The sequence below is a fragment of the Typopeltis vanoorti genome, chromosome 5 (genome assembly GCF_054136105.1).
Source record: "Typopeltis vanoorti isolate ZY-2024b chromosome 5, IOZ_Tvanoo_1.0, whole genome shotgun sequence".
NCBI lineage: Eukaryota > Metazoa > Arthropoda > Arachnida > Uropygi > Thelyphonidae > Typopeltis > Typopeltis vanoorti.
Genome location: NC_143553.1, coordinates 120,141,892 through 120,153,384, shown reverse-complemented (window position 1 = coordinate 120,153,384; position 11,493 = coordinate 120,141,892). Strand labels below are relative to the sequence as shown.

General features: G+C 32.8%; 1 long non-coding RNA gene across 1 annotated transcript in view; it reads right to left on the bottom strand.

The window, feature by feature from the left end:
* Positions 1–4,101: 4,101 nt before the first annotated feature.
* The window catches only part of LOC150106760 (uncharacterized), a 31,432-nt gene continuing 24,040 nt past the window's right edge, over positions 4,102–11,493 (bottom strand). The window contains exon 3 of the long non-coding RNA XR_016548327.1: positions 4,102–4,556. This is a non-coding gene — a long non-coding RNA (uncharacterized LOC150106760). The remainder of the gene's footprint in view (positions 4,557–11,493) is intronic.

Here is an 11,493-nt window from a genome sequence, read left to right as displayed (position 1 = left end):
CTGTAATAGATATAGTTGCATCCGATACTGATCTTGTTTTAGTTTAGTTTGTACCGGACAAGATAAGCTTTTCTATGGCTTTTGTTGTTCTTACCAAACTGGCAAAAATGTTTTTGCAATCTAGAAAATTAATTATCAAGAATGAAGACATAAATTGAAAGCTCAAACACCACTTATTTTATCACTTAGTCAATTTTGATCGCTTCTAAACAATACAAAATACTTATTTATTAAACGTAAATGATTCATTATGTTCCCAAGACCGAGATCATCTACTCAGTATACACAAGAGTTATAATAATTTATTAGGATGTACAATAAGAAAGGAAAACCTTTGTATATAAGATTCTACTGTGCATGCACCCTTGTTATCGCATTACATTGCCCGTGTTGTGTTTCATTCTTCTCTAGCCAATCTACGTATGGTTGCAGCAAGCATTAATTTGTTTCGCAAGATTACCAACTTTCCAAGGAATTTATCAGAAACATGATGAGATGTGACCTCTTTTGGATAATACGAAACTGTGCAACTCCGTGCTTCCGTGTCTGTGGTAATGCTTCGGGAAAATTAAGTACAATATCCCTTTGCTCTTTAGGGTGTAAATGGATACAAATATTCCTATTCTGTTGTTGAGTGTAACAGCAGTTTAGATGTGACCTTTAGAAAGTTTGTTGCTTTCTAGAGTTTGTAACAGCCAGGCGTGTGTGTGTGTGTGTGTGTGTGTGTGTGTGTGTGTGTGTGTGTGTGTGTGTGTGTGTGTGTCATCATCCGTATTAAGAATTTAGGCCCAGCATGGCCTGTTCCGGCCTTAGAAGTCATCGTTGAATCGTTTAAGAGGACGTCCTGGTTTTCTTTTTCCTAATGGTTTGTACTTTAAGGCTTGTTTTGGTAATCTTTCTGTTTTCATTCTTTGAACGTGTTCCATCCATTTATGTTTATATTTTTAAATTTTTTTATTACTGGTTTTTGGTTTAATTCTTTCATAATATCTTCGTTTCTTTTGTGATCAAATAGGGTATACTTTGCAGTTTCTCATAAACTTCATTTCTGCTGTTGTTAATCTTTGTTTGTCTTTTTGTTTTATTGTCCAAATTTCGCTTCCATACATTAAGACCGGTAGGGTTAATGTATTGTATACTTTTAGCCTGGTTTGTTTTTGAACTAGGTTTGGTTATAATATAAGAATTAATTACATCTGTTATTTTTAAATATTTTGCAATTTTTACGTTTATATCTTTTTCATTTTCATATGTGATTGTACATCCTAGGTAGTTAAATGAATTCACCTGTTCTAAGATCTTGTTATCTATTACTATTTTAGTTCTTGCTGGATCTTGTCCCTTAAAGGCCATAGTTTTTGATTTTTATGTTTATATTGTCATACCATAATCTTTGGATATCTCATATATATATATATAATTATGGTAACCTACATATGTTTACAGTGCTTCGGATTTGCAGGACTGGATTTCTGTAAATCAGTCTATTTAGCAGGAGATTAAATGTCGATGTTTACGAAGCCGAAATATTGACAAGAGATTAATTCACTAATTAATAATGCTGAAATTAATTAATGTTAGATGTATTCATTTGGAAATAAATGATTGAGTTTTTATTTGTGTTTAATTGAAAATTAACTCGTCATATACTTCGAATGTGTTCATAAGTAGCATTTTAAATATTTCCAAGGCAACAAATTTTCGATGTTTGGTTTCTTAAAATAAATCATATCTAGTAAGCCTCCTCTTCGTCATCAAGAGAGAGAGAGAGAGAGAGAGAGAGAAAGAATTTGCAATGTTACCACGATCATGTGGAATAATATAGGATAATTCAACAAAGTAAAAGCACAAGCAGAGTTAGCTCATCAAGACCATCTACAGTGATGAAGGCAAAAGATCTGTTGCTCAGCCTGTGTGTAAAAGTGTTATCACCTTCTATCCAACACAGTATATATATTATACCCTTATAATTGCCAATAGAAAACTAAATGAACAATAATGCCGGTTTATATGCTCTGAATTTCTAACTATTGACATCAACTTCTATGCTCATAATATACACGAATATTTCATCACATTTTCATCCTTTGCCACGTAGCTAATTACGAAAGTGGTAAATATCACTTTAGTACTCCTTTATTCAACATCACGAGCAGTTTACAAAGTGCTTGGCAGTAAATAGCTCTTGCGTGTTGAATATAACAATCTACATAAAATTTCGAACTTAACGGAATCCGACTAATTTGTCTTTTATGAGTAATATATCAGACAAATTAACACACTGAACTAAAATCATCATTTTACAAGCCATGCAACAGACTGTCATTAGAACAAAAGTTGCTGCTTGAATGTTTGAAGGATAATATCATGTTAAACGTTTTTCTATATATGTGCGTTATTTCACTATCGCATCCTGCATAATTACCACACTGCTGATTTTGTTTTCTTTGTAAAACTCAATTTGGCAGCAAAGAAAACAGCTGCAGATAGCATTCACACGATTTAAAAATTTGATGAGCTTGAAAAAAAAATAAATAAAGGCTTCTGCAATTTTTAAACTTTAAACAAAGCGAACTCTATGCATCCTGTATTATTCAACAAAATTCCTTTTAAAAATAAAGCAAATAAATATAGAATAGAAATAAATATAATAAATATATTATATTTATTATATTTATTATAATAAGAAATAAATAAAGAAAAAAGAAAAGAATTAACATAACAATAACATACAAAAATAACTTTTTAATTCGTTTAAATTTAACATAAATAAAAATAGCTGATTACATTTATATACATTTTATTTAGATCTACATAATAGTATAATTCAATGCCTTTGATTTGCTTACATTTTTAATTTAAATTCATAAACGTTTAATCTTTTGTTGTAAAGACACTTTATCAATTTATTTATATAAAATTACATAAATTGTGACGCGAATTGTTATTTAAAGAAGGACTTGAACAAAGGTAGTCATAACGAAATTAATTGCAAAATTTGTCAAATTCCTTTAATTACGATGTTTTCATTGAAAGTGTTATTGAAAAAACAAAACGATGTCTTATTTATTACTAATAAATCTTGGCAAAGCAAATTTTAATGATATGAATGAATGTTTGTAAGCATTCACTCATATCATTGAAATGAAATGGATTTCTAGTAATCAAAAATTCATGAAAGCCGGCGACATTGTGTTAACTTAAGAAGCAATTGGGTCAGTAATCGATTGACACAAGCGTCGCTCCTAAAAAATTAAAGAAGATGAAATTCCAGAAGAATTTATTCTTTCAGTTTTATCTACAGTTGGAAACATTACCATCAGCAACTGTGAAAAATTATTGCAGATATATAAAAATACAAAAACGTGACACAGTTCATTATTATAACAATTACTCAATAATGGTTGGTGTGCTGGTTAACTGTATTTGTTATATTTGCACCATGGTTTCATAGATGGTGAATGTTTTAAGGCTATATATTTCCATTACAGAGATTAGATTATTCTTCGATTATTAGAAGCCTTAAAGAGTCTTGAAAACGATTTCCTTGTTTACTCCCTACGGTAGATTTAAAGTTCCATGAAACACTGCATGTCTGCGTTGCAAATCTACAATATTTATTTGGTTGGATTCACATAAACTATTTAAACAAAAAAAAACCTGTCATCTCATATGGACGTGGTAGGATTTTCCATTCTGGAAACTCAGGTTTTTCCAGAAAGAAAAATAAGCAAACCAGCCCAGAAACACATATAACCAACTAAATCACAATGAATTTGGTTTCATTAAGTTCAGGTGCATTGCAATTAACACCAACAACCAAATCCAACATGAATAAACGAACCTAGAACTGTTTAAACAGAAATTATCTATAAGACATTGTGCATCTTATAATTTATAATAATACTTGAGGAATATTCTGATTTCAGGAATGTGGTAATTGTACAACATATTCAAATAAGCATCATCATTCTGGGTGTTTCCCTTTAGAATACCAGAGATTCACTTTAGGAGAATCACATCTCATTCATGTTCCTACACTTGTGATTTATTTGCCCCAAATAGGATATTTATGAGATTTCTCCTGCCGTTGATGTTAAATCTTACTTCATCACTAAACAATAAATTGTTAACAAACGAGATATTATTTGAATTTCATTATTAATATTATGGCAAAACACTGATTTCGCATGGAAGTCCTTCCATAACATTTAGTGAAATTCATTCAAGCTTTCTGATGTAATTCTAGGAATATTTCAGCTAATCCGCCTTGCTGATCTTCTTCTTGGGGTTTTATTAGAAACTTACTCTACAGGCAATACGCTCTCATCGTTTATCCTCGATCTTCCACTTCACGTGGTTTAACGTTAATGAAACCGGTCTCTTTAACTTTTTTTTACTCACATTTTTAATTGAACTTCTGTTAGGCACTTCTTTTCAATGAGTCTTAAATTTTCTTACGAAAGTTGAAACAGAGTTCAGCTCAGTTAGCCAGAGAACACAATTGATGTGTTTCTTCCATTTGGAGACATTCAGTATAGCGTAGGTTTTATTACCTGGAAAATAAAAAAAGAAATTGCAACAAATGACTCGTTAATAATTTTATTTAAATCTTGAATAAATTTCATATTTGCTGTATTTTGCAGATTGCTTATGTTTATATACAAGTGTAGTTATTCAAAATTCAAGCAACATAAGGTATTGTGTATTCAAATATAATTGTGTTTTTTACAATTATAACAGCGTGGATATGATAAGTTAAGGATTAATATCGATTCTATATATAAAATGTTATCAAATTCCTTCATTTAGGGGGACTTTGTAACACTTGGCAACAGGAACTCATTTCGTAAATTGTGGATAATACACTCGTGTTAGGACACAGTTGTATTCTCCATAATTTACTGAAATAGATGCTGATCCCCGCGAAGCATAAAAGGAAAGGATTCCATTAAAAATGACTGAATTATTGCAAAAAATGGGAAAATACGATTATCATTTTTAATGAGTTTACTCATAAAAGCAAAGTTGTAAAAAATAGAAAGCATCACTAAAAAAACACACGTACTAACATTAACACAGTGATAAGTAAGTTTTGATACGTAAATATTTCATACCAAGTATCTTGGGACATCCTCAGTATAGAAATTCAAACAATACTAGGAATAACATACAGTTAGGGCGAATGATTACAATGGAATCTCAATATGAGTGCAGTAGCGTGTTATAGAATCAAATTAAAATATGACTGAAAAAAAAAAGATAACATATATAAAGAGATTATTTTACACAATTCTTATGACAATTTCCCATACTTTAGGAATAGCAAGCATGTCATTGCAGTTTTAATTTGGTCTGTGTAGTAGGGCTTCAGCACTTTCTTTATATAAACGTTCATGTTTATATAAAAATCTATTTAAGTTAAGGGATATTGCATCCCATATTGTTTCTTAGCCTAATAAGGAACTCAAAGGGTTTCATGTCGAATATTGAAACTATATAAAGTTCGGCGATTCCAAGCGTAAGCAAATACCTGGATAGTGGCACCTGACCCATTTGGTAGTGCAAACTGAGGCAACTCATAGAAAGCGCGGAGCAAGCTCCAGTCACTATTCTTGGTATTTTCCCATAATGTGAACTTAGCTCCTAGGAGCTGTATTACTGTATTACTAATGATTTAATGATGTCTTAACTTAAATAAGTTCATGTCGCCGAATTGAAGCCTTTGGCTCTTCATATATTTAAAAATCTATGTAAAAGTTTTGTCTTTTCCCAATGGATCCTATGGTTTGGGTTTTCAACTCCGTGTTGAGCGAGCCAGATTTCTGCGATTTGAAAAGACGAATGTGGTCCTGATGTTCCGAAATGCGTTTCTGAACAGATCTATCTGTCTGTCCAAAGCAGGCCAACTTGCAGGAGAATGGGACCTCATACACGCCAGGTAACATCAGAGGTGGGAGTTTGTCTTTAGGAGAAGGTAACAAGTTATAGATCTGGTTAATGGGTTTGTAGGTAGTGGCAAGATTGTATTTCTTCATAATTTTCGAAAGACGTTCGGACATGCATTTGACATAAGGTATGGGAATCCTATGGGCTTCTTCTTGTCTAGGTTGATGTGTAGGGAAGTGACCGATGATTTTTTGAGTTGTTTTAAGATTGAATCCATTTAGTATGGCTGTGTTTTTGATTATTTCTTATTCTTGGTTTAGAGATTCTTCAGAGGAGCAGAATCTGTGTGCTCTGGTAACTAATGATTTAATGATGTCAAATCTTTGAGATAGATGATGAGCGGAAGAATTGTATTTACGTATTAAATATTTACGTATTAAAATTATCACTGTGGTTAGTACGTCTGTTTTTTAGTGATGAATTCACCACAGGTTTCTTTGTATAAAAAAGAAAATAGAAAGATTGTTTCATCAAATAGTGTTGGGATAATTCAAGAACGAAATTTATTGCGCAGTATTTTCAATACGCTTTACAGCAACAAGAATTTTAATTATTTAAATGCAATGGAGTATGAAATTGTTTACAGCTGTGTATTCAATTGTGAATATTTCCATTGTTTTCGTGAAAACTAACACGACGTTTGTTCGAGTTTAAGTTATTCAAAGAACTATATCGAATGGTGGTAGCTCAGTAAATCTCCAATGAGGCCAAAGTTATGTTTTATTTTTATTTATTTGACATAACGACTCTATATACGCACATACGTACCACTGAATTAGAAACCTTCGTGCAGATGTACATAAACTTCACTTACGCAGCTTTTATAGAAAATATTTCGTCACATGCGTCACCACGTATTCAATGCTGCTGGTCAATAATCATCAATAGCATTGATCACAGTGGGCAAAAACAAAGGATCTTTCGGAGTTCAATAAAGTGCTTATTATGGATGCCGTGTGGCTGGAGGCACGATTTTGAAAACAGCATAAGTGATTGGTCTCTCAAAATGAGAGATATCCTGGATCTTTAATCAGTAAAAAAATAACCCAAATTGCTTTTTCTAAGAGGCATATCTGCGGTTCTAAGAGAGTCTGTCAGGAACGAGATCGCCTTCGTCTGAGAAGCCTTGTACAGACAAACAGAACTTCCTGCCTGTGCAGAAATTGACTGAAGCATTTACTGGAGGCTGTTCCCGATTCATATCTCACTGAAAACTATGCTGGAAAATCGAAGAGAATTGGTTTCGGCTAGCTAAATGAGGTCCAACATGATATTAAATAAAAATGTCTAATTCAGTGGCCGGTATGTGTATATAATTTTGTTTTGTTTACTTTGTTTAATTTTGTTTGAAAGTTCCAGCGAAACCAAAATTTAAGCGTTTTGATAATTTTTAATACAGATCATCAGTACTAGATCTCATTAAACTCTGTCTAGTTGTCTGTGTAGAATTCATTATACTTCGTCTGTGCGGAATTCTATATTAATTCGAATGATTTTCCTAAAAAAAAAAAACGAATCAATTGAAACTAAAATTGCATCATTACAAAAGTGTAGCTTAGTTGGTATAATTCCCTTTAGTTGCTAAGGCTGTTAACTAGGAAGTGAAGAATATTCTTCAGCTGCAAGTGAGTTAGTCATTCTTATAACGAGATAGAAGATATTTTTCTCGGGGAATGTTAGCTTGCCTATTCTTCAAGACAGACACAAACAAACCATTTACAGGTATAATGTACTAACTTCACAGTGTTGGTTACCTCATCTATAATTCCAAATTCCAAATCCAATATTTTGTTAATTTCTGTCCAGACAAAGTAGGGTAGGTGTATATAATTTCGAAAGGATTTTGCTCTTTTTGTTCCTAAAAATGGCCCAAATAAAACAAACATCGAAATGTTTGACAGTTTTTGCAAAATATCCGAAATAATATATTTGCACAAAATTCGTCCAAGAAAAGAGTTATGTTGTGATAATAATATCGGTAATGTATACGCTTATTCCTTTTTGCAAAACATTTCCTAAGAAAGCCAGGTACCTAATGTAACCGAAAATTGCATTATGTATCTCTTTCCATTCCTGCTGATTTTTATCTAAAATACAAAAAAAAATAGTCAGCAGGAATGGAAGTAATTATTAAAATATTACGAAGAAGCAATGATATTCTAAAAATCGATGAAATCTTAAAAGAACGTAACACCAACAAAACTCAGAAAATGAGTATTTACTCAGAAGAAACTCTTTTATGTAACAAAAAAAATTCATCTGGTATGGAAAGAATTCGGATATACAGAGTTGCAAAAAATAAAAAATAAATAAATACTAGTCCTAAAGGGGCGAAGCAAGAACGCTTTTCATCTTCCCCGTTATCTGTAGAGGAGAGTGTAGGGATAAGGTGTTATTGAGCTATTAAAGTTGTGATCATGGCAGGAGGGTAACAGCAATAGCCGAGCCTTAGTTAGAACTTTATTGGCTACAGCATTGCCATCCGTTACCCTCCAAGGGTATTGGATTGAATGAATCAATCACCGAATCTCACGGTCGATGGATCTCATAGTTCTTATAAGAATTGGGCGATGGACTGAGTCCTTGACTCTTTATCCCGTCATCTGAATGAAGTAAATCTGTGTGGATGGAGTCTTATTGAGCTAAAAGCTCTAGTGATGGCTGGGTAACGGCACTAGCCGAGCCTCAGTTAGAACTTCATTGGCTACAGCATTGCCATCCATTATCCTCCAAGGGTATTGGATTGCCAAAGAAAGAAAGCCAAAGAATGGGAATAAATATAAACATCAACAAGACAAAATACATCATCATCAGCAAACATCCAGCCTCATCAATGAAACTGACACTCAATGGGAAAAATATTGATCAAGTGTCAAGATATAAATATCTTGGTTGCTCGCTTAATGAACGGTGGGATCCAGAAATAGATATAAAGACAAGGATTGAAGTTGCATGGCAGTCCTTCATGAAAATGAGAACACTATTCTGCAATAAAGACCTAAACATGGAAGTCAGATGCCGAATGCTGAAATGCTACGTGTGTGTTCTGCTCTATGGAGTTGAAACATGGACATTGAAGGCGACAACCATCAAGAAAATCGAAGCCTTAAAGATGTGGCTATACAGAAGAATGCTAAAGATATCATGGATAGAAACAATTACCAATGAAGATGTCTTAAAATCCATTGGCAAAGCTAAACATCTTGTACAAATAATCAAGAAACGAAAAACATTATATCTTCGCCACATCATGAGAAACAGCAAATACAAACTTCTACAAACTATTTTGATAGAAAGAATTGGTGGCAAAGGAACTAGAGGAAGAAAAAAAATATCATGGTTTGACAACATCAAGACGTGGACAGGAAAGAGCAGTGCACAACTGCTCAGATTAGCACAAGAGCACAGTTTGTTCGCTAAGATGGCCGCTGACCTTCGATAGAAGATAGCACAATAAGAAGTATTGGATTGAATGAATCAATCACCGCATCTCACGGTTGATTGATCCTTTCAGCCATTGCAAACCGGTCGATGGATCCTTATAGTCCTTATAAGGACTGGCTTAAAGGGGCGAAGCAAGAATGCTTTTCATCTTCCCCGTTATCTGTAGAGGACAGTGTAGGAATAAGGTGTTATTGAGCAATGAATAAAGCTCTGATCATGGCAAGAGGGTAACAGCAATAGCCGAGCCTCAGTTAGAACTTCATTGGCTACAGCATTGCCATCCATTACCCTCTAAGGGTACCAATTTTATTCGCCTCGTACGACATGCATTAGCTACATTGGTGCTATTCTTATCCCGGCAACCACACGGGTATTGGATTTGAAGATCCATAATAATACATCAATTATTAAAATTGTATATATCACTATGATAGGTGTGTGAATAAAATTTTAAAATTAATGTAAATTTCTCAATATCTTTGTAAAATATTAAAAAAGATTATTAGTAATATTCTTTTAAATATAATTATATACTGAAATATTATGAATAACTAAAATTTATTTCTGATAATCAAATTTGTTATACCTGGCATCAATTTTGCTTCCGCAGAATTTGATATTTATATGAAATTGTTGATATAAATTGTTGTGCTGATATTAAAATCTTAAATTTATTTCACATATGCATAGCTTTCATAAAATAAATATTGAAAAAACATGAATTTTGTGTAAAAGAAGTGGTTAACACTTATTTAAATATTGAAAATATGTAACACAGGAGTTAAAGTTGTCGTTTGTAGTTAAACATGTTCCAAGATAAGCGGTCCGTAAATGTCACTGATATTTTTATCGAGCCTCCAATGGGTGATTAATTTACCCTAGGGATATGTAATCAATCATCCAAACTATAGTGTCCGAAAAGTCTTTAGTTTACTTTCGTTTTCCTAAGATAAGGCAAACAAAGAAAAATTCTGAATACAGCTGAGATTATGTAATACGTTATTAATGAAAATAAAATTTAAATACAGTTTTGAGAGGCGTTATTGATAGCAATACATTGTTGAAATATTTATATACTGAATTCACAAACTTTAGATTTTAAAAGTTTTTATTTATTTTTGTTAAAGTTTTCTGTGATAATCTCATACAGGAGAGTTTGGTCAGTCAATAGTACATTAGCATCCTTGACAGGGAATGAAGAATACGCTCACATTTAATTTGTAGAAATGTAGACTGTGTTCTTTGGGAAAAACAAACATAAAGGTTAGAAGACTGTTCTAGAGGGTAATAGCAGAAGGGATGATCGAAGAGGAGGGCATTTGTTCTGTAAGTTTGGAGTGGAATGCGAGAGGCGTGTTCAATAGTTGCGTAGTTTTGCTATTAGGATAGGGTAAATAGCCGGTCAAAACTAAAGTAAGACCTGGAGAAATAGAATCATAATGTATTTGGATGGGGAATAAGAAGTAGCTGAAATGCATTGATGTCAAAAGAGGTATAATGATAGAGAAAATCCTAGAAAATTAATCTTATCTTGTCTTAAAATTTGGGTGTCGTGAGGAGTAACACTGCAAGAAGGAGGATTTTTTGTTCTAGAAAAAGCAGAACTACATTACCCTAGTGTTCAAGTTGACAAGGTTATCCAAACCCTACTGAAGAATGAAAAGAAGTGCTTGGAAAGAAGTCAACGAACTTCTTTTCAAGCAGTGTATATCATTAAAGAGAAAAATCCGCATTTTGTTTATAACAACTGTATTTGTTGCACTTGAAATAAAAGTAGATATCACTAAAATAAAATTGGCTTCCACAGACATTTACTTGTATTTGCTCTTATACCAATCACAGTAACATCTGCTGTAGAGACAAAGTAATTATTATTATTATTATGTTGTGACAGTAATCAATATATGGACCCTACTTTCAATGAGCCACAGCAGGAATATCTGATTGAACACAAACCAATTTGGAGAGAGACTTTGTTGTATAGCACAGAAATTAATGGCAAAGAAACCATGCTTTCCATCTCTACGCACTGATGTAAATCGATTATACTTGACCAAAGACTTGGAAAGTATCGACTTTTAGACGTTAAACAAAGAACAA